The sequence below is a fragment of the Bufo bufo genome, chromosome 1 (genome assembly GCF_905171765.1).
Source record: "Bufo bufo chromosome 1, aBufBuf1.1, whole genome shotgun sequence".
Lineage (NCBI taxonomy): Eukaryota > Metazoa > Chordata > Amphibia > Anura > Bufonidae > Bufo > Bufo bufo.
The window spans coordinates 159,208,340-159,231,425 of record NC_053389.1 but is presented as its reverse complement, the minus strand read 5'-3'; the positions used below and the strand labels follow the sequence as shown (position 1 = coordinate 159,231,425).

Sequence of the window (23,086 nt, the reverse complement as noted above, 5' to 3'; positions counted from 1 at the left end):
TCAAATCACAGGGATGATGGGGTAGGTGTTGCCCCCATTGCCGTACTTTTAAAGGGAACTTGTCACCTGGATTTTAGGTATTGAGGTATTTAGGTATTGAGCTGCTAGATCGCCTCTAGCACATCCGCAATATCCAGTCCCCATAGCTCTCTGTGCTTTTATTGTGTAAAAAGAAAACTATTTTATATACAGTGGATATAAAAGGTCTACACACCCCTGTTAAAATGCCAGGTTTCTGTGATGTAAAAAAATGAGACAAAGATAAATCATTTTAGAACTTTTTCCACCTTTAACGTGACCTATAAACCGTACAACGCAATTGAAAAACAAACTGAAATCTTTTAGGTAGAGGGAAGAAAAAAATATAAAAATAAAATAATATGGTTGCATAAGTGTTCACATCCTTAAACTAATACTTTGTTGAATCACCTTTTGATTTTATTACAGCACTCAGTCTTATTGGGTAGGAGTCTATCAGCATGGCACATTTTGACTTGGCAAGATTTGCCCACTCTTCTTTGCAAAAACACTCCAAATCTGTCAGATTGCGAGGGCATCTCCTGTGCACAGCCCTCTTCAGATCACCCCACAGATTTTCATTCGGATTCAGGTCTGGGCTTCGGCTGGGCCATTACAAAACTTTAATCTTCTTCTGGTGAAGCCATTCCTTTGTTGATTTGGATGTATGCTTTGGGTCGTTGTCATGCTGAATGATGAAGTCCCTCTTCATGTTCAGCTTTCTAGCAGAAGCCTGAAGGTTTTGTGCCAATATTGACTGGTGTTTGGAACTGTTCATAATTCCCTCTAGCTTAACTAAGGCTAGTTCCAGCTGAAGAAAAACAGCCCCTTGGCATGATGCTGCCACCACCATGCTTCACTGTGGGTATGGTGTTCTTTTGGTGATGTGCAGTGTTGTTTTTGCGCCAAACATATCTTTTGGAATTATGGCCAAAAAGTTCAACCTTGGTTTCATCAGACCATAACACCTTTTGCCACATGCTTTTGGGAGACTTCAGATGTGTTTTTGCAAAATGTAGCCAGGCTTGGATGTTTTTCTTCGTAAGAAAAGGCTTTCGTCTTGCCACTCTACCCCATAGCCCAGACATATGAAGAATACGGGAGATTGTTGTCACATGTACCACACAGCCAGTACTTGCCAGATATTCCTGCAGCTCCTTTAATGTTGCTGTAGGCCTCTTGGTAGCCTCCCAGACCAGTTTTTTTCTCGTCTTTTCATCAATTTTGGAGGGACGTCCAGTTCTTGATATTTTCTCCACTTGATGATGACTGTCTTCACTGTGTTCCATGGTATATCTAATGCCTTGGAAATTCTTTTGTACCCTTCTCCTGACTGATACCTTTTAACAATGAGATCCCTCTGATGCTTTGGAAGCTCTCTGTGGACCATGACTTTTGCTGTGGGATGCGACTAAGAAGATTTCAGGAAAGACCAACTAGAGCAGCTGAACTTTATTTGAGGTTAATCAGAGGCACTTTGAATGATGGCAGGTGTATGCTGACTCCTATTTAACATGATTTTCAATGTGATTGCTTAATTCTGAACACAGCTACATCCCCAGTTATAGGAGGGTGTGCACACTTATGCAACCACATTATTTTAGTTTTTTTTGTTTTCTTTCCTCCACCTAAAAGATTTCAGTTTGTTTTTCAATTGAGTTGTACAGTTTACAGGTCACATTAAAGGTGGAAAAAGTTCTGAAATGATTTATCTTTGTCTAATTTTTTTACATCACAGAATCCTGACATATTAACAGGGGTGTGTAGACTTTTTATATCCACTGTATATGTGAATAAGGCTACTAACGTTTCCGGAGCCCAGCCACGCCCACTGTGAAGGAGCCCAGCACCGCCCCGCATCCTCTGAATCTCCTCCTTGCTCCCCAACATCACAAAGCTAGAGCGCCGTAATCTTGCGATGCGTGAGCTAGCACATGCACAGTGTCGGCATAGTGTTCCTTCCCTGTGCTGGTATTAGCCTCAGGGAACGAACTGTGCATGTGCTAGCTCGCGAATCGCGAGATTACGGCGCTCTAGCTTTGTGACGTTGGGGAGCAAGGAGGAGATTCGGAGGATGCGGGTCGTGCTGGGCTCCTTCACAGTGGGCGTGGCTGGGCTCAGAGTCAGAGAACGCTGGACTCATCTAAGATTAATATACATATCTATAAAATTGTTTTTTTGACACAATAAAAGCACACAGAGCTATAGGGACTGGATATTGCGGATGTGCTAGCGGTCATCTAGCAGCCCATGTCCTCAGCTCTATACACAATCCCGGTGACAGGTTCCCTTTAAGTTGAAAGTAAAATAAATTCTTTTACATTAAAGATATACAGAAAGATCTATAGATGTGAGATAGATAAATGATAGATCTATAGATATGAGATAGATAAACAGATACATAGATAGTTACATAATTAGATGATAGATCGATAGATAATAGACAGATCGATCTAGATATGTGAGATAGATATGAGACAGATAGACCTACAATAGGGTATACATATGATTTGGAACAGGTACTTTACATTGCAATCATACATTATGGGGTTGGAGATTTGCCTACTGATATTTGATGGTTGGTTCTGGAGCACTGGAGGCATCAGAACAGTGGCATATGCTGATTAGACCTGGCGTCCTTCACCTTCAGCCTCTATATGGCACTTTTCTCACATTTATGTTGTAGTTTCTTAATCTGAATATGTAAAACAACTCTTCGGGTCCTCAGTTCACCTCTCTACAGCTCTTGCTGATAAAATAAATAATATCAGACAGGAAAATGTGAGTTTTCCAAGGAGTTTGGATGAAGTAGACGTTGTTCATTCCTGGGTGTGCATTGCTTTATTGCTCTGGGTTTGCATAACTCAAAAAACCAGTGGAGCGAAATAGACTCTGAACAGATACAGTAGATAGATAGATAGATAATAGATAGATAGATAGATAAACTGAAAGACAGACAACACTACAACTGTTGTGAAACTACAACCCCCAGCATGTTCCATTCTCTTCTATGATAGAAGAACAGCTGAGTAAGTCTGCATGCTGAGGGTTGTAGTTCCACAACAGCTGGGGAACCCATGGTTGCTGACCGCTGCACTACACTCTAATACCCATTGATCTGGACAGCAGAGTCTCCTAACGTTCATACCCCGGCCTGGCTTCCATACGCTATGGCTTGTACTGTAATTCAGAGCCCCTGCTGTTCTCTCATGTTACAGTCTGTAGTATGTTGCCAGGATTTAACCCTTCGTCATACACGAAGCAGCCTTGTATTACACAATATAAAGCAGTAATTGGGCAGAAAAGTACCGCGCTCCACAGCCCTCATCCATCATTTCCTGCATTTTCCTCCCGTCACATAGATATTTTCTGCTGATTAGGTCACTGGTTTTGCTAAACAAATTCTCATGCCTCAGGAATAATTCTCATAATTAATTCTTGGGAGAGTCCTCTGGAATCCACTAGATCTTCCAGTGGTATTTATAAGTTAAAAAAAAGAGCATTTTCTCCTAAAATAGGGGGAAAGTACCTTGGTTATATCAGTCCTTGAGTGGTCCTCTTCTATGAAGTTTAGAGCCTCCTTTACTTTATCTGTATAGCTGTAATGTGGTTGCCATTATAGGTGCCACCATTTTTTAGAGCACTGGATGGTAAATCCTGTAGTCTGTTGTGGCAGAGGAGCAGGCTACCAAAATTACCATATCCAACATATCCAGAAACTGCCATGGCCTGCCTGATCTCTGTTCACTATAATGGGATCTGTCTGGTGTCTGGCAAGAATGCTGGCTTTCTCCTGGCAAAAAATACTGCATGCAGTGGTATTATTCTGGTAGAGAGCCGGCATTCATGCTGGAAACCTGCCGGATCTCATTATCGTGAAAGGGGATCCGTCGGGCCTTGGCACTGTCCGGCTATGCCGGATGCGCTAATTCTAGCAGACTGCTCCTCTGCCGGAACAGACTGACGGATTTACCAAACACAGATGGTGCGAGCCTAAGCCAATGTATGACACAGATCTTCAAGATTTGGGGGGTACTATCTCTCCTTGGGGACAGCGCCTTAATCAGCGTGAGGAGACTTATAGGCCATACATGCTCCTCTGGAATTCTGGGAAGAAAGGGATGCAAATAAGCTCTTAAGAAGCTCTGCCCCTAATGCCACCAGATGTAAGGCAGCTATCCTATAAATCAGTGTTCGACCATTATATTTGCATCCCTTTTCCCCAGAATTCCAGAGTAGCATGTATGGCCTATAAGTCTCCTCATGTCGATTGAGGCTCTCTCTCAAAGGAGACAAAGTCCCCCCAAATCCTGACCTAGGCTCTCACCCAGTTAAGTCAGTCCTCTCTGCTCTGCACTGAGGAGGGGCAATCACCCCGAAAGTCATTTATCAAGGCCTATTTAAAAGGTTGAACATTGACTTCTAGGATAGCTGCCTTACATCTGGTGGCATTAGAGGCACAGCTTGCTGAGAGCTCATTTGCTTCCCTTTCTTCACAGATCTTCAAGGAACACCAAAAAGTGAATTCTTGTACCAAGCCCTAAATTAGATAGAACACAGTATAACAGTATATATGGCATAAAATGCAATATATCACAAGCTAAATGCTAAAGAAGCACAATGCTACATGCTAAAGAAGCAACCTGCCATATTGTATCTTCTGATGTGATACAGATATGCCACTGATGATAAAATGATGTCACATGTGATAACATTATGTCGCAGATTATATCATTTATGAAAAATTTATAAAATGATATCACAGATGATAACATATCTTGATGTCACAGGTCACATTTTGTAGAACTATTTACATCAAGATTTATTATTATGTGTTAATAGGCAAACCAGATGCCCAATTTCATTCGGACCAGACCCCGAAATTCAATTATACCCCATAACCCTAAAATGAATTTGACATTAGACCCCTTAAATTAATTTAGGCCCCCAGATAAGACACACTAAATAAATTCAGACCCCAAATAGGCCCTAAACCTAATCAGACTCGTCAGAAAACAAATTCAGCCCTCAGACATAAAAAATATATACTTTCCGCTCCTAGGTTATCTTCTCTCCTAGGCAATTACACACAAAATGTACACACACTGGGCAGTGTTAGGACCTCGAGGACCAGATCACGGTGGTAGTTCTGCTCCTCCTGATGGTATACCTACCATCACAGACTCTTCTGTCCTCCACTGCATCTATGAAGGCAGACCTGCAGGGTTGACTACTGCTGCTGCTGCTGAGCACAGCTACAGGAGCTGCTTGGAGATTTTAGATTTTGACAGTGGAGGAGAACTCATGGAAATATAGTTGTAATTTTAAGGAATGATAATCTTTGCAGTGTTTTTCTTTTGTTTCGGGCCCTGCATGAGAAGTGCCTGATGACTGGAACATAGCAAGGACTGTTGAGTAAATGGAAGCAGACAGTGCAGAGTATTGCTGGAGCTTGGGTGGATGTTACACATCTGCAAACGCTTTAGTTATAACAGAACATGGACTGTTTTTAGGGAGATGATATCTTAGGTTATTAATATAAAATTACTGTTAATGATGCTGAAAAATTATAACTCAGTGAGTTCTCCAGATTGTTGGCTTCATCAAAAATAACATTCACAGTAGTCTTAAAAATTCCAAAAGGGCAGCCATATTGGTTGTCACCCAACTAGTCTAAACTTTAAGACTTATGAGATGTGCTACTCTCCACCTATTAGGAAAGGGCAGGTATAAAACACCATGTAGCCATCAGATCACGGAGATTATCACTGCAAGAGATGAGTTTGCTGATAATATGGGGTGGTGACCTGTACTCATGTGATGAGGGTAGTACGTACACACAGGACAATATCATGATCTCCATGAGGAGGAGTATGGAGACAAGCAGCAGGTCACAGACTTCAGTTTCATGATGTGGGGAGGAGAGTCGAGACAAGCGGCAGGTTATAGACTTCAGTGTCATGATGTGGGGAGGAGAATGGAGACAAGCAGCAGGTAACAGACTTAGGTTGGCCATACATTATACTAAACTCTCCCAGAACGCCCTGGAGGATCCCAAAAACTTATATAACCTCCTAGAAAGAGTTGGCAAACCTCCTGTGGAGGACTGCTTTCTCCAGAAAAGCAGCCCTCCTGAACTTTAACAGCATGTGATTCCAAGATGTTGCATCATCAGATTGAGCCCTGATGTCCAAATATCCATTGAGGTGATGGATCTGTGGCCCAGAAATGAGGTGTGGCCATGTGTAAACGGGTATGAGTTTGCAGCGCATGCTCGGATCTCCCAGAGTACAGTTTATAAAAGTTTGTAAGTATATCACACACATAAGACCCATTAGAAGGGCCTGGCTGACCATATTATGTGTATGGAGGCCTCATGACACAATCCTATATCTACTAGGAAAGAGCTCGGAGGCAGTTGGATTTCAGCTTGCCCAATCATTTTGTTCTTCGAAAACCCATTTTCATATACCCTGTGATTCTGAGATAATAGAGGAGTGTCCTCTGTTCAGACCAACAGCTATCTAATGTTTATGACCATTATCTTTACAAAGTGAAACCAGCAGCACAAAGTATTTTAGGAGATTGAGGTAATCTTATGGGTGGTCACAGACAGAAAGTTACATAGTGAAAACAACAGGTCCTACCAGCAGTCGCAATGTGTTTTGGGATATGAGTAAGTCATGTGGGAGACACATAGGTCTGCATAGGAGCTGTACACACAAAATGGGAGGGTATGTTAATTCGTGACTAATTGCCTTATTTTTTTCCTGGTGACCCATAATGACATAATAATGAGTAAAGCAACCTGATTGGTTCCTATGGACAAATCGTCTTTATAAAAGCCACCTTCCCCTATGTAATTGGCACAAAAGGCAAATGTTAAGGCTGATCCCAGGATCCTGACACCTCTGCACAAAAGCATCAGCCAAGGAGGTGTCGAGCCGACCCCAGGCTGGTGGCTTATTTCATTCCAAGGAGGAAGAGTTAAACGTCCCTGGTGTGAGATAGTACCCACTGCCAGCAGGACCCAGGCGTGTTTACAGTAACCGTGTGAGGCTTCGGCCTATAAAAGGCAATGTGGACCTGCGCTGTGTGATGGGAATGTAAACGTTTGGGAGATTATTACGTCTATCATATACATTGAGGAACTTAACAGACCCCAAACCAAAAAACAAACCTGTCCCAGGGCAGAATGATGACTCACTGCTCCAATCTAAAATTCCATTCACACCCGACTATTCGTTTGCAAATTTTATATGAATTTGTTTTTTTTAGCCTGGGTCCTGCTTGGCAGTGGGTATCGCACACCAGGGACATATAACGCTGCCTCCCTTGGGGCATGTTCACATGGTAGATTTGAAATAAAATCCACAGGTCTCAGATTTCTGCAGTGGATTGGCAATGTGCAATGACATTGCATTGGGGTCATTTATCAAACTGGTGTAAAGTAGAACTGGCTCAGTTGCCCATAGCAACCAATCAGATTCCACCTTTCATTTTTGACACCTCCTTTAGAAAATCAAAGGTGGAATCTGATTGGTTGCTATGGGCAACTAAGCCAGTTCTACTTTACACCAGTTTGATAAATGACCGCACATATGTTCATACAGGGCAGATTTTCGTGGAAAACAAGTTGCATAAACGTGGTTTTTACACAGATTTCAGCGTCGAGTACACACCAAAATTCACCGTCTGAACAAACACTGGAATCGGTTCTATACCAAAGTGGGGAAAAAATGAGGGGATGGAGTCTAAATATTTTTTTACTGGTGCAAGAAACAAAACTGGTCACGGAGGGAACAGACATAAGTTGCTATAATGTAGTAACCAGACTGTAAGGGCTGTATTACACTGCCGGATGTTCGGGCAGTGCGAGCACCGATGGATGAAAACACATCCATTAGCTCCCGTTTGCAGCAGCCTGATTACACAGGCTGATGGAAAGTGTGTGAGGGGGGGTGATTGGTACTGGATTGGATTTAGTTCTGTTGATTGTCAGCAGCACATCCCTGATTACACACAGATATGTCCTGCCCGATGATCAGGTATATTTCATCCTGATAAAACATACAAGTCAGCCAACAGACCAGCATTTGTTCATTCATTGGATGATCGGCTGCTCAATTACACAGGCCAATTATCGGGAACGAGTGTTCCTTTAAATGCTCGTTGCTGATAATTGGCCCGAAAATTAATAGGTCCCTAACAGTGACAGTGAAGAGAATTCCACCTTTTTTTTTTGTTCTATCTATATCTTTCTATCTATCTATGTTTAATTCAAAATAATTTTTTACTTTCAATTTAAGAGTACGGCAATGGGGGCAACATCTACCCCATCATCCCTGCGTTTTGAGTCGTTTTGAGAATAGCACATTACCAGTGTTTGTCATTGTCATCATAAGCAAACCTGATTTTTTTGGGCGGATGTATCAAAAAAGAAATAAAGTACATCAATGTCAGACTGTGTTAGAAAATATTATGGACCTAACAAATAGATTGCATTTTAGATAAGGTTTAAGGGTAAGAGAAAGGGGAGAGAAAGATTAATGGTATCAAAATGGATGGTAGCAATGACAGACATCACGAGGATAATGCTGAGACGGCAAAGAGTCAAATCTATCTATCTATTTATTATTAGTGTTTGGCGCGAATATTCAAATCGCAAATTTTAATCGCTAATAATTGCCACTTCAAGAATTCGCAAAGATTTTGAATATAGTGCTATATATTCGTATTCGCGAATACTCTAAATTGTTTTTCATCTGAACCAATGATCCCTCCCTGCTTATTGCTTGTGGGCCAATGAAAAGGCTGCAATGTATTTGTATGAGCTTAGCAACATCCCTAGCAACCAATAGGAAAGTTGCCTACCCCTTACAATATAAGAACCTCCCCAGCAGCCATTTTCTGCAGTTTTTTGCAATTCTGAGACAGCAGTGTCATTGCTGTGCTCTGTTCTTTGCTGTGTAATTACATTAGATAGTTAGTTAGATAGATTATATATATATATAATACAGATAGTTAGTGGGAGATAGTCAGTGTAGGTTAGATCCTGATATAGTGTAGCTGATAGGTTCTGCTGTCCATACGTACATGCTACAGACATAGTGCTGTGATGTCACAACAATACTTAGTGCACCAATCAGTAATATGTAGTCAGACCTGCTCAAATGTGAAGTTGCACATATTGCGCCAAAATATGCGCATCATTAATTGCCAATTTGCGCAGCTGCGAATATATTGGAGCACTCTATCTGCATATAAAGCTATTGTAATGTTCTGCCGTGCCAACCATTTCCTCCAGTCTCAGGAAACTTCTAGCAGCTTAAAAAATGTAGCAAAAGTGACCCACGCCTGTATTGCACGCACAATACACGCATATTACATTGGCGATTTTCGCAATCAAGAAAATTATCGCAAATTCTCAAATTCAGGAATTTATAGCGAATATTTGCCCAAATATTCGCAAAATATCGCAGATACGAATATTGCCCCTGCCGCTCATCTATCTATCTAATATCTATTATATACTGTATCTATCTAATCTACGTATCTCTATCTATCTTATACCTATCTATTGGATGGTCAGAAATTCAAGGGTACCCCAATTGAGGAAGGGGCACTGACTCACACAAGCTTGGCAAAGTTTAACATGAACAGCGGTTTACTTAGATTGAGGCAACAAGCATGAGATTACAGTCTCTCAGAGAGGGCAAAAACTTACTGGTTACACGCTGTAGTGTGGAATCTATTTCCTATCTACCTCATTAATATATAATATATATAAAATAAATAAAAATACAAGACTTTGGTTATATATTTCAGATATATGAGAAGCAGCAGGAGAACGATGACATAGAAGATGCAAGACACAGAGACAGAGGAGTAACCCTGGCCTAGTGAGTATTTCTGGCTGTTTTTGTATACAGTAACATTCCTTTAATCTGTAACCCACTAACATTTTGGATTATCAGATAGTTTTAGCAAACGAATACAGATCTTGTCTGTAAGGGCAAAGACTCTGCAGGAGAACAGCCCTAAATAAAATGCTATATACTACATACAGCACAACACAGGGACCCGACATTTTCCCGAGCCTGAGAGAATGTGTTAATGATCGATGGAGAACCACAACAACCAGGGGCCGAGTTTATATTTCCGCGTTTTGTGGTTCTCCATGATTTGCTGTATCGGGTCAACCAACTACGGGGGGAGAATGTGAAACAGTTGGTGGTGCGCAAGGCTTATCGGAAACTGGTACTAGATCTAGCGCACCAACATGTTCTTGGTGGTCATCTGGGATTGCAGAAAACACAGGACTGTATACTACAGAGGTTTTAATGGCCCAGTCTGTTTAGAGAGGTGGAAGACTTTTTTCTTGCCCGACCTGCCAGATAACTTGCCCCCAGCCCCATTTCCTTAGTCCCTTAGTACCTTTCCTGATCATCGAGGTCCCGTTTGAAAGAATCTCATAGGACCAGTACCAAAGTCCGCTAGAGGGCACCAACACATTCTAGTTATGCTAGAGTATGCTACTCGGTACCCGGAGGCGGTGCCACTGCAACATACATCAGTCAAACTCATAGCTAAAGAGTTAATGGAGATGTTTTCCCGCGTAGGACTACCCAAAGAGGTTTTGACGGACCAAAGGGACCCCGTTCATGTCCAAGGTCATGAGGGAATTGTGCAAGTTGCTACACATAAAAAAGTTATGGACGTCCGTCTACCATGCGCAAACGGACGGGCTGGTAGAAAGGTTTAACCAAACCTTAAAAAATATGTTAAAAAGAGTGGTAGGGACTGGAACCTCCTCCTGCCCTACCTCATGTTTGCAGTGCGAGAGGTGCCTCTACTGGGTTCTCGCCCTTCGAACTGCTATATGGCAGACATCCTCGCGGGCTGTTGGAAGTAGCCAAGGAGGCATGGGAACAACAGCCCACTCCATATAAAAGTGTTATTGAATACGTCACCCAGATGCAAGAACGGATAGAGACCGTGTTGCCTCTTGTTCTGGAACATATGGAGGTGGCTCAGCGAGCCCAGAGTCGAATCTATAACCGGCAGGCTCAAGTCCGGAGCTTTAAGTTCTTGGCTAGGTGGCAGGGGCCCTACGAGGTAATAGAGAAAATTGGAGATGTGAATAACAAGGTACACCAGCCAGGGCGGCGAAAGCCAGAGCAGGTCTACCATGTTAATCTACTAGGGGCGTAGCTAAAGGCTCATGGACCCTGGTGCAAGAGTTTGGCTTGGGCTCCCCTTCCCTCAGTGCTTTGTGTGTCTTCTTATGCAGTACAAGGGTCTTTGGGCCCCCTCAGGCTTCTGGGCCTGGTAGCGACTGCTACCTCTGCACCCCATATAGCTACGCCCCTGGTTCTCGGAACTCCCTGGATGCACCTCCATAATCCAGCATTATATTGTCACCGAGCCCCAGGCAAAAGTCTGGTTAAAGCCGTACCAGGTGCCTGAGGCTCAGCGAAAAGCCATCTCGGAGGAAGTGCAGCTAATGCTGAGGCTGGATGTCATCGAGGAGTCTAAAAGTGAGTGGGCCAGCCCAATAGTTCTAATACTCAAGCCAGACGGGGCATTACGGTTATGATTTTCGAAAATTAAATGAGATTTCTAAATTTGATGCGTATCCCATGCCCCGGGTGGATGAGCTAATCGAACGGTTAGGACAGGCAAGGTATTTCTCAGTCTTGGACCTCACTGGCAAGTACCCTTAACGGAGGCTGCCAAATAAAAAACTGCCTTCATCACCCCTGAGGGGCTGTATCAGTATAAGGTGTTACCCTTTGATCTTCATGGCGCCCCCGCCACGTTTCAACGATTAATGAACATTGTACTTCGTCCCCATCGTAGGTACGCCTCTGCCTACCTGGACGATATTGTCATTCATAGTACCGACTGGGAGAGTAACCTGCCCAAGGTGCAGGCCGTAGTGGACTCCCTTCGGAAGGCTGGACTAACCGCTAACCCAATAGGGTTAGAGGAGACTAAATACCTAGGATATGTCATTGGGCGCGGAGTCATCAAACCCCATTTGAACAAAATAGAGGCGATACGGAACTGGCCCCAACCTGTCACCACTAGCCAAGTAAAGTCAGTCTGGGAATGGTGGGCTATTACATGAGGTTTGTCCCCCACTTTGCTACTCTAGCCACACCTTTGACAGAACTCTTGAGGGGACGAAAATCAGTGATGGTTCGCTGGGATGATCTGGCGGAAGAGGCTTTTTCTGCTTTGAAGTTGGCCCTGTGTGGGTCACGGGTTTTGGTGACACCCGACTTCAAGAGGGAGTTTGTGGTGTAGACGGATGCCTCCGAAGTGGGCCTCGGTCCTGTACTGTCTCCGGAAGTCAATGGGGAGGAGCATCCCATTGTCTTCCTAAGCCGCAAGCTCACCCCAGCCGAGACCAGGTATAGTATAGTGGAGAGAGAGTGCCTGGCTATCAAGTAGGCACTCGAGTCTCTCGCTACTATTTGTTGGGGAGAAAGTTCCGTCTGGTAACCGACCACTCCCCTCTCAAGTGAATGAGCCAGGTCAAAGACAGGAATGCCCGGGTCACCAGATGGTTCTTATCCTTACAGAACTTTAAGTTCTCGATAGAACACAGGCTGGTTGCAGGGAAACGTGGATGCTCTGTACCGGGAGCACTGTTTGGCATGTGTTCACCCCCTCAAGGTTGAACAAATGGGGGGGGGGGAATGTGACACAGTAAAGGGAGTTGTATGGAGAGGCAGGTATTTTCCTCCCAGTGTGTGCTGCTGGATTGATTAGTGGCCAGGTGGGGTCAAACACCGGACTGGACTCATGTGCTGGTCCGGGTTTTGACAACACTGAGCTGCCTTTAAAAGACAGCTGGGGCAGCAGAAAGGATCTGTGTACTGGGATCTGAGGCTTGTGCTGGGCCTTAAGATCCTGAGACCAGTGTGAGTGGAAACAGGCCGCCTAAAGTCTGTTCATGGACTCTTTGAGGCAGAACTGCCAGCTGGGTGTGAACTAACACCAAAACCAAAAGGTGACTTTTTGTGTTGAATGTGACTTTTTGTTTATGAACTTGCCAAGAGTGTGAATAAACACTGAACTGTTTGATTTAAGAACTGGTTGGTGCCTCTATACTGCGTCCGCTTATCATGTCTACAAGAGCGAATCCCCACAATACTGATGATAAGATTGCCCAGCTTTAGGTGAGGCTCACACATAGGATATGCTTAGCATTTTTCACATTGTTTGCAGCATTCTTTTTGTGGCTTTTTTTTCTCTACTTTTTTATGTGGGCAGATGTTACTTTATAGTTTATAATAAATTACAAATTTCACAACAAAGCAGTTTTTTTGCTTGCTGTTCGTGCGTTTTTTACAGTTTTTGTCAAAATGAAGCATGCTCTAGGTATGGCTTTTTCAGCATTTGAGATAAGATTTGCCTGAAAAAATGCCTATTTTAAGTATAAAAAAAAGTTAAAATAGCAAGGCATTGTTTTACCACAGAAAAAAATATAAAAATAAAAAATAAGCATGGAGGAAGCCTGCTTTCACGTGTAGTTTTTTCTGCACTTTGCATTTTTAGTGGCATTTTTTTTTACCTGTGTTTTTTGCAGTAAAAAGTCCAGCTCCAGATATTAGCAGATGTTGTATTGAAAATATTTTTTGTTCCTGGTCTTTTTGTTAATTAGGTGGGGTTTTTAGACTTTCTGCTGCTTCTCTTCAAGTCGCAATCTATAGCTATTGGCGTTTTTGCCAAAACCTTCTCTATAGGAGAAAACTGGCATGAAGAAAACAGTAGTTGGCTAATACGCTATGTGCAAATACTGCAGCGAAAAAACGTCCGTAGCCCCCCAAAAATTTGCACTTATTTTGTAATTCTTTTACAGGTGAAAAAAAAGGGTCAAATTCATGTGTGTGGGGACCAGTGATTTTCCATTGATTTATATAGGAAATCTGCCAAATTTTCTTAACCCTTTAAGGACCCAGACTATTTTGCACTGTAAGGACACAGTTTTTTTTTCTCACTGCTACATTTGACTTTTTTTATTTTTTTTTCCGCCAGTGTACCTGTATGAGATTTTTGCATGGCGATGTCTATTTTTCAATGGCACTATTTTAGGATACATTTACTTGATTTTTATAAACTCTGCTTTTTGTGAATAATAAATCATACTCACTTTACCGTTCTGATGCATGCAGATCCCATGCTGATCTCTACTTCCTGGTCCCTCTCATCACTGAGGAAATGACTGTTTAGCCAATCACTGGATGCAGTGGTGATCTGTCTTAGGGCTCTTTCACACTTGCGTTCTTGTCTTCCGGCATAGAGTTCCGTCGTCTGGGCTCTATGCCGGAAGAATCCTGATCAGGATTATCCTAATGCATTCTGAATGGAGAGAAATCCGTTCAGGATGCATCAGGATGCATCAGGATGTCTTCAGTTCCGGAACGGAACGTTTTTTGGCCGGAGAAAATACCGCAGCATGCTGCGCTTTTTGCTCCGGCCAAAAATCCGGAACACTTGCCGCAAGGCCGGATCCGGAATTAATGCCCATTGAAAGGCATTGATCCGGATCCGGCCTTAAGCTAAACGTCGTTTCGGCGCATTGCCGGAGCCGACATTTAGCTTCTTCAGAGTGGTTACCATGGCTGCCGGGACGCTAAAGACCTGGCAGCCATGGTAAAGTGTAGTGGGGAGCAGGGGAGCAGTATACTTACCGTCTGTGCGGCTCCCGGGGCGCTTCAGAGTGACGTCAGGGCGCCCCAAGCGCATGGATCATGTGATCACATGGATCACGTCATCCATGCGCATGGGGCGCTCTGACGTCACTCTGAAGCGCCCCGGGAGCCGCACGGACTGTAAGTATACTGCTCCCCCGCTCCCCGCTCCTACTATGGCAACCAGGACTTTAATAGCGTCCTGGGTGCCATAGTAACACTGAACGCATTTGGAAGACGGTTCCGTCTTCAAATGCTTTCAGTACACTTGCGTTTTTCCGGATCCGGCGTGTAATTCCGGCAAGTGGTATACACGCCGGATCCGGACAACGCAAGTGTGAAAGAGGCCTTAGCCAGTGATGGGCAGTGATTGGCTGAGTGGTCATTTCCTGTGTGTCAAAAAAATAATACAGGAAGTAGAGAGCAGCAGGTAACCAGCAAGTGAGCTGCATGGGATGCCTATTTATCTAATGTGCAGAGTTGTATCTAGGTTTTCCTTCATGTGGGGAGAAGATTCAGCTCACTGTCCTAGCCCTGTATAGTGGCCCAGATTTACTAAACCTGTAGATGGCATAAACTTACAGGCTGCACCAGATGTATCACAGGGGCTCAGGCTAAAGGATAAATGTGGTCCGGGACAGACACTTTTCTTTGACTTTTTAATGCCAGAATTTTGGCACAAAAAGTTACCTATTAGGCTCCTCCTCTTTCACACAAATCATGCCCTTCCAGCTAAGCCCCACCCACTTGTCAAACAAGCTAACCGCTTCATTACCAGAGTGTTTACTTCCCTTCCTTGGTGTGCCTTCACATGCTGCAGATTTTGTTGCAGAAATTTCCGCAACTGAAAATCTGTTCTGTTCATTTGAATTCGGAGCTAAGCACATAGATTTCTGTAAGCCCCAATCTGGTGAATGGAACTTATTTCCAGTCTCTGACATTTCTGCAACAAAATCCGCAGCATGTGAGTGCACCCTTACCTAGTCAATTTTTAAGTTTTAACAATGGGCTTATCTAACTGCAAATAACTAAGTAATTTATGAGCCAACCTACATGTATTTCATAATATTTTTTTCAGGATACATTAGACCTTTCTTTTGTGCCATTAGATGACAGATATAATGTAAACAAAAATATATATTGAAGGAAAAACTGTATATGCATATTTTTTCTTTCTTATCAATTGTTTTCTGTTACAAAAGATTTCAAGACAAAACATTTCTAAAATCATTACTTTATGTTTGTACTATGAAAATGGACGCTACTTGTGTAATTTATCTACTGGCTGGGCTCAGCGCAAGTCTTCAATGACTAGAATACATTTTGGCGGCCTATTGTTTTGTTGCTGGTTCTATGGCACAATACAGAACAGATATTGTACATGGCCAAAACATGAGAAACGCCTTCAAAATGACTATTTTTTATGTTGACCCTCTAAGGTATTCATTTTGGGGAAACTGACATCTTAAGCTTTCAGCTTTAAAAAAATAAAAATTATGAATGAAAAAATTAGGTGTACGTTTGTATATTTTACGCACAAAAAATGCTATACTAAAATATAGCTAAAATTAATAACTATATTATAATTTTTTCATGAAGGAAAAAGGAAAAAAACGTGTATATTTTGGACAGTCCTCTAAAATATTGTTAAAACTATATAAACTATAACTAAATAAATATATTTATTAGATTTTTTTTATTACTGAAAAAGGGGGAAAATGTATGTGTGTGTCTAAACGTAGTCTGCTATACTATTGCTAAAACTAATACCTCTAGCTATTACTTTTTTTCATTATTCATGTAATTTATTCATTATTTCACTTTTTATTTATTTATTTTATATAAATGTTTTATTTATTTTACTTTTAATTTTTAATTAATTTAATTAGTAAAAAAAAAAAAGTGAGTTAACCCTCTTCCTGCCACAGTCAGGGCAGGAGCAGTTTAATTTACAGACTCCAGGCTCAAAGTTACCTTTACAACCAGCAGGGGGCACTCTCACATCAAGAAGATTTTAGCTGAGCATGCCCTTGCTGGCTTTTTTTTACTTTACTTTGAAATGGACGGCTGTAACACCCTGTTACAGCTAAACCATGCAGGGAGACCACATTTGATGGTCACAAGGATACTTACTGTGACTGCAGCTGTCTAATGAAAGTACAATCACAAAAATCTGCAGTGGCACAGTGCGCTGGCAGATCATAATATAACCCAACACTTTATACGTCCAGTTACAGATAAGAGCTTACTGCCACTATGCATATAGTTGGGTGGAGGTAAGCAAGTGGTTAAGAAACACTGTAGAAGCCCTAACTGTGCCAAATGGCATCAAACTTACACCACTTTTTAGACTGATTCTAGGCATAGACACAAAGGGGAGCTGTTTCCACCTTTTATCTTCCAAAGGACCTCTAAAAAATGAAAGATGGAATATAATTGGCTGCTAATTTCCTCCAATGGGGGTCATTACAAAGACTGGCATTTTACGGTCTTTGTTTTCCCCTGCGCTGGCAGAGAAAGCACCTAAAGCATCTAGTAAAAACTACTCCGGCCCCTGGCTGGAGTAATTTTTACTCAACTTTTACGACTGATTCCAGGCATTAAAGATGGTAAATGTGTTGGGCCCGATGTCCCAGCTCCTGCCACGCTCCTGTCACTCCCTCTCCACTCCCAAGTGGCAATCATGGCGCAAAAACTCCTGTGCGTCTGGTGTTAAAAACGAGGTCTTGCAACTTTTTTTTACGCCAATAACTGGTGTAACGAGTGTGGTAAATGACTACCAACGTGATTTGTAGGTATCTGTCCTGGCACCCAGCACCTGAGGCAAATACTCTGCCAGCTTCACCCTAGCTACATTAATCTCTAAATAGTAAAGGATCATAATTGTATAATATATGAATGTCTGCGGAGCATTTCTCCACTTTAAGGGGAACTTTATCAAGACCAGCCCTTTCTTCGCTGATCATGACATTGACTGAACTGCCGGATGATATACTTAATTTATGACAATGCTCAGGCCTCGTCATCCTCTTGCAGTCCGTGTGCCTAACCAGAAATTCATTTGCGCCCGAAAATTGCTGTAAATGAAGATAAATTTGCAACAATTTTTGAAAAGTGGCAAACACATATGGGGTCATTTATCAAACTGGTGTAAAGAAAAAGTGGCTTAGTTGCCCATAGCAACCAATCAGATTCCACCTTTCATTTTTGACACCTCCTTTGGGAAATGGAATGTGGAATCTGATTGGTTGCTATGGGCAGCTAAGCCAGTTCTACTTTACTCCAGTTTGATAAATGACCCCAATAGTTTGCGACTTTTTAACACCACTTTTCAGGAGCAAGGGAGATGAGAAATCTCCCCCTATGTGTGTATTGTCACATATGAAGATCATTACGGGGTCTCCATGTATATAACATATGGATACCTGTAGCACGTTTTCACATCCTAATGTATGTGACATATGAAAAGCTTCAGAGCTTAACAGGGACTCAATTTATGTAACATATGAACTCTGCAGAACATTGCCTCTAGATTCCACCCTCTAATGTGATGCTCTGCGACTGCAATTACTGCTGGCAGAACTTCTAATCGCTGCCTGAGCACATAGCAACAAAAATGAGACAAAGTAATGCATCTCCTGTTTTAATTAATGGAGCAGCTGGAGGAGAGAGGCTTTATGGGACCCCTGTTCCTCCTAAAATCTCCAGCTGTACAATACTTTCCACATTAAACGCTGTTTCTTAACCACTTTCCTTAAAACAATTTTGGGCATTCATTTATAATTAGCTTTCCAGTAACGGCAAAGGAATTTAAGAGATTGGATGATGCCGACCAAGGTGCAAAGGTAAAATAAATATTATCCTGTCGCCAAAGATAATGAGGCAACCTATAGGGGATACGAGAAAACTAGGGGCCGGGCTCTTGTCACCCAGGAGCATTTGACCCAAGAACACAATCCTCACCTGTAAGGCTACCTGCACACATTGCGGAGTACACACGATTTTGGTGTGGATATGCTGCAGAAACACATAGAAATCTACATGGAAATGATGTGTGTTCATCCGCACTCGTGTGCATGTGGCCTACCTATGAGCCTCTGAGTTTTCCCCTACTGACAAGTTTCTAAAAATACTACTCTACCAACATTTCTTAGTTGTATTTGTTTCTGGAATAGTTGGGTGATAGCAAACATTGCACTTTTATGTTATATGCAACAGTACTGTAGTTTATGTAGATTTTCGACCATTTTTCCCTGAATGTGTTACTTGCAGATTTTGTCATGGATTTTCCCTAGATTATTTAGTTATTATACTCCCTTATATAGCGCTGACATATTCAGCTGCGCATTCAGACATTATCATCAAGCTATCCCCAATGGGGCTCACAATCTAAGTTCCCTATTAGTATGTCTTTGGAGTGTGGGAGGAAAGTATCCAGAGGAAACCCATGCAAACACAGCACTTGCGGGCTGCCATCTTTTCTCACAAGTCCGGCGAGGCACGGGTAAGCCCTTACCTGTGCCGCGAGCCGGTCTGAAAACAAATGCGGTCACCGGGAGAAGGCAGTTCCGAGAACAGCCCGATGAAGGCCCCCGGTGGCTGTTCTCGGAACTGCCTGCTCCCGCTGACTGCACTTGTTTTCAGACCGGCTCGCGCACAGGCAGCCCGCATATGAAAAAAGATGGCAGCCCGCATATGTTTGCGGGCGAACAATGCGAACTGGCCATCACTGTTGCTGGGCACTGCATCCCCCTCATTGCTTACACTGCAATCCATCTACTTAGCAGTAGCTGTGGAGGATATTGCAGCTTTGTACCATTCACGTGAGGGAGACAAAGTCGCAATAGCCTGCACTGCTGTCACTAAAGCCTGTATTACACTGGCAGATTTTCGTGGTAACGCTCATTAGCGATGTCTGTCTAAGGCTAGGGCTACACGACGACATGTGTCTTGCGACACATTTTGTAATGCTAATCTATGGTGTTGCATTGTGACATGCGACATGCCGTGACTGCGACACGACAGACGCAAAATATCCATCCACTGTCGTGTCGCAATTGCAGCATGTCGCAGTGTGACACTATAGACTAACAATACAAAATATGTTGCGCGACACATGTTGCAGTGTATTTGTACGCCGCCGTGTAGCCCTAGCCTAATACTGCAACCGATTAACCAATGAATGAGCAAACACTCGTTCATCGGGCGTTCATGATCTTTCAGCATGCTGAAAGATCACGATTTTCCAGTGGCAGATCGTTCTGTCTAATCACGATCTGCTGCCAGCAAGTAACTAGTCAGCATGGGCATTAGCAGTGGTATAACATTCGCTCTTCCCCATACTGTGGAGGAGATTACTGCATGTAATATTAGTGGTCTCCTCCGCTAGCAAGCAGGCGATTGTCATGAATGAACCCCTTTCCAACAATCGCCTGCAGAATCAGCTGGTGTGCAGTGTGAACATGGGCAAGGCTGCAGTGCTCACCAAGCGCCACAGCACCTTTAAACAATTGATTGGAAGGGATGATGAGAGTCGAACCCCACCTATCTTCTATTGATGACCTATCCTAACAACTGCCCATCAACTTTGTGAGCCTAAAAAACTTGTTTAAGCATTTCTTCACATTTTTGAGATTCTTCTTGCTCTGCAGGTGAATTCCAGCAGTGTAATTAGTTTCACCTTAGCTCAGTTGCATCCATACATTCTGAATTTATATTGGGCACCTGGGTTAAAGGTGCCTCTAGGAGCAACAGGGGGTGTTGCCGTTACACCTAGAAGCCCTTCTTTCTCTGCAACTGCTGCTCCTTCTGCACTTTGACAGGGCCAGGCGTGATGACGTTTACACTGCCTGGCCCTGTCAATCAAAGTACAGAGGGTGCAGCTTTTGCACAGAGAGCTGAGCCTTTAGATGTAACAGCAACATCACCGTTGCTCCCAGAGGCTCATTTACATATAATAAAACATAATTTTTATCAGCATTGTGGACACATATAAACATGGGACCAACACAGATGCCTTCAGCTGCCAAGTGCACAGGTCAGCCAGTTTCATAGGTACAAATCTGCGGAGGTGCCCTTTAAATGATCACAGTCTGACCATCAGTTCAGAGCTTGCTCCCCTGTGCAGTCGGAATGTCAGTCCCTGTGTTGTTGACTGCCTGCGAACTACAAGGTTACAGCAGCATCTATCAAATCCCTCCTGCAGCTCTCAAATTTCCCCACCAAGCACCATGCTTCTTATCGCTCTCCTCACCATTTATAGTTGTTCAGCTGAAGATATCTTTTCTGCCTTATCTAAGTGAGTAGAAGTGCAGAGATCTAGTAGGTGAGCTCATACAATGATTAGCTGCAGAGTTATAAAGCTCCACCCAGTCAGGCTACATGTCTCTGCTTTCGGTGAGCACTGTGAGCAGAATCTCCTGTGTATCCTATGAGATGCAGCTTTTTTTCAGCTTCTCCTGCTGTTAAGAGCTGCCAGGAAAGAACCAATAACAAGAAAAGGAGAGCAGTGTAAAGATGTATCTTCTCATCACATCTATGTCAGAAGCTCCGTTTGGAGTCTCTGTGACAGATTATTTTAAAACATCCAGACAAAACGCTGCGCTATTTTGTCTGGTAAGATGTCGGGCTCCCTGTTGGAAACTAGATGGATACCATGACCTCTTCTAAGGATGGCCCATTAATATTATGAACCTGGAAAACCCATTTAAGAATTGTTTCACATTTTTGAGATTCTTCTTGCTCTGCAGGTGCTAGACTAAATTATGGGATAATATAATAGAGTTGTATTAGCTGGATTCCTTTTTTAAGGGAAAGATTTGTGTTTTTTGGGTTAGTAACATTCAGAAATCAGATCCCCAGAGAGGAAGCTGGCCGATTTCAATGGGCTAATACCTTCCTGAGGTTTTACTGCATGACCACAACATGGTAGCTGCCAAGGGGAAAAAATCATTACCAGGGAAGGTCCTGAGTGCAGGCATGAGGATGCCACAAAGAGAAATAATGACTGATAATTGTAACATTGAAACTAATTCTGGCAATAGTGTAACATTATAAATATCCTATAAATGTAGCGTTCAGTAATTCCACTGCAGCATGTCATTGTCTTGTACTAAACCCCATTGTCCTGTACCAAAGTGTCAGTGTGTCATTGTCCTGGACCCCAAGTGTCAGCATGTCATTGTTCTGTACCCCTAGTGTCAGTGTGTCTATGTCCTGTACCCCTAGTGTCAGTGTGTCTATGTCCTGTACCCCAAGTGTCAGTGTGTCGTTGTCCTGTACCCAGGGGCGTAGCTAAAGGCTTCTAGGCCCTGGTGCAAGAGTTCAGCTTGGGCCCCCCCCCCCCCCCCCTTCACTCAGCGCTGGTACACCTAGCTTTTCTGCTGCCCAAGGCAAATATTGAAATGCCCCCCCCCCTCCCTCCAGTCCTACTGTTAAAGGGGTTGTCCTAGTTTTTACTACTGATGACCTATCCTAGGTCATCAATATCAGATCAGCCGGGGTCTTCCGGCACCCCCGACGATCAGCTATTTGAAGAGAGGGCAGCGCTCATATGAGAGCTGCTTTCTCTGTTCTGTTCACCTGCTCGCCGTAGCATTTGCAGTGATGAGCAGGTAAACAGAGCTGAGAAGGCAGCGCTCATAAAAAAAATATAAAAAAAAGCGGACAACCTGTTTAAAGATATACTTGGAAAACATTACATACAGTGCTACAGAACATACAGGGTCATACAGCGCCACATACCTCTTACATCCAGTGACTTCTCTGATGTAGATATTCTCTTCCCTCTTCTTCTCCTGTTAGACCAGACCACCATGGTGACTTCTTTCAGCTGCGCCTCGACTCTGCAGACACTGTTATGGGGGACCTGTGGATGACACTGTTATGGGGGACCTGTGGATGACACACTGTTATGGGGAATTTGTGGATGACACTGTTATGGGGGATCTGTGGATGACACTGTTATGGGGGATCTGTGGATGACACACTGTTATGGGGCATCTGTGGATGACACACTGTTATGGGGATCTGTGGATGACACACTGTTATGGGGAATATGTGGATGACACACTGTTATGGGGATCTGTGGATGACACACTGTTATGGGGATCTGTGGATGACACACTGATAATATGGGGGTATCTGTGATGACATACTGTTATGGGGGACCTGTTGATGACATATGACTGAGGAGGGCTATGAGGGGACATTATATAGGGGGTAATATAACTGAGGGGTATCAGGGTACATTATACAGGGGTAATATAACTGAGGAGGGCTATCAAGGACATTATACAGGGGTAATATAAGTTATATTGCCCTTGTATAATGTCCTTGATAGCCCTCCTCAGTTATATTACCCC

General features: G+C 43.1%; 1 protein-coding gene across 3 annotated transcripts in view; it reads left to right on the top strand.

The window, feature by feature from the left end:
• The window catches only part of CDON (cell adhesion associated, oncogene regulated), a 123,453-nt gene that overhangs the window by 2,831 nt on the left and 97,536 nt on the right, over positions 1 to 23,086 (top strand). For all 3 annotated transcript variants that reach the window (XM_040431097.1, XM_040431098.1, XM_040431094.1), the window contains exon 2: positions 9,847 to 9,920. The gene's annotated coding sequence lies outside the window, so the exon portion shown is untranslated. The remainder of the gene's footprint in view (positions 1 to 9,846; positions 9,921 to 23,086) is intronic.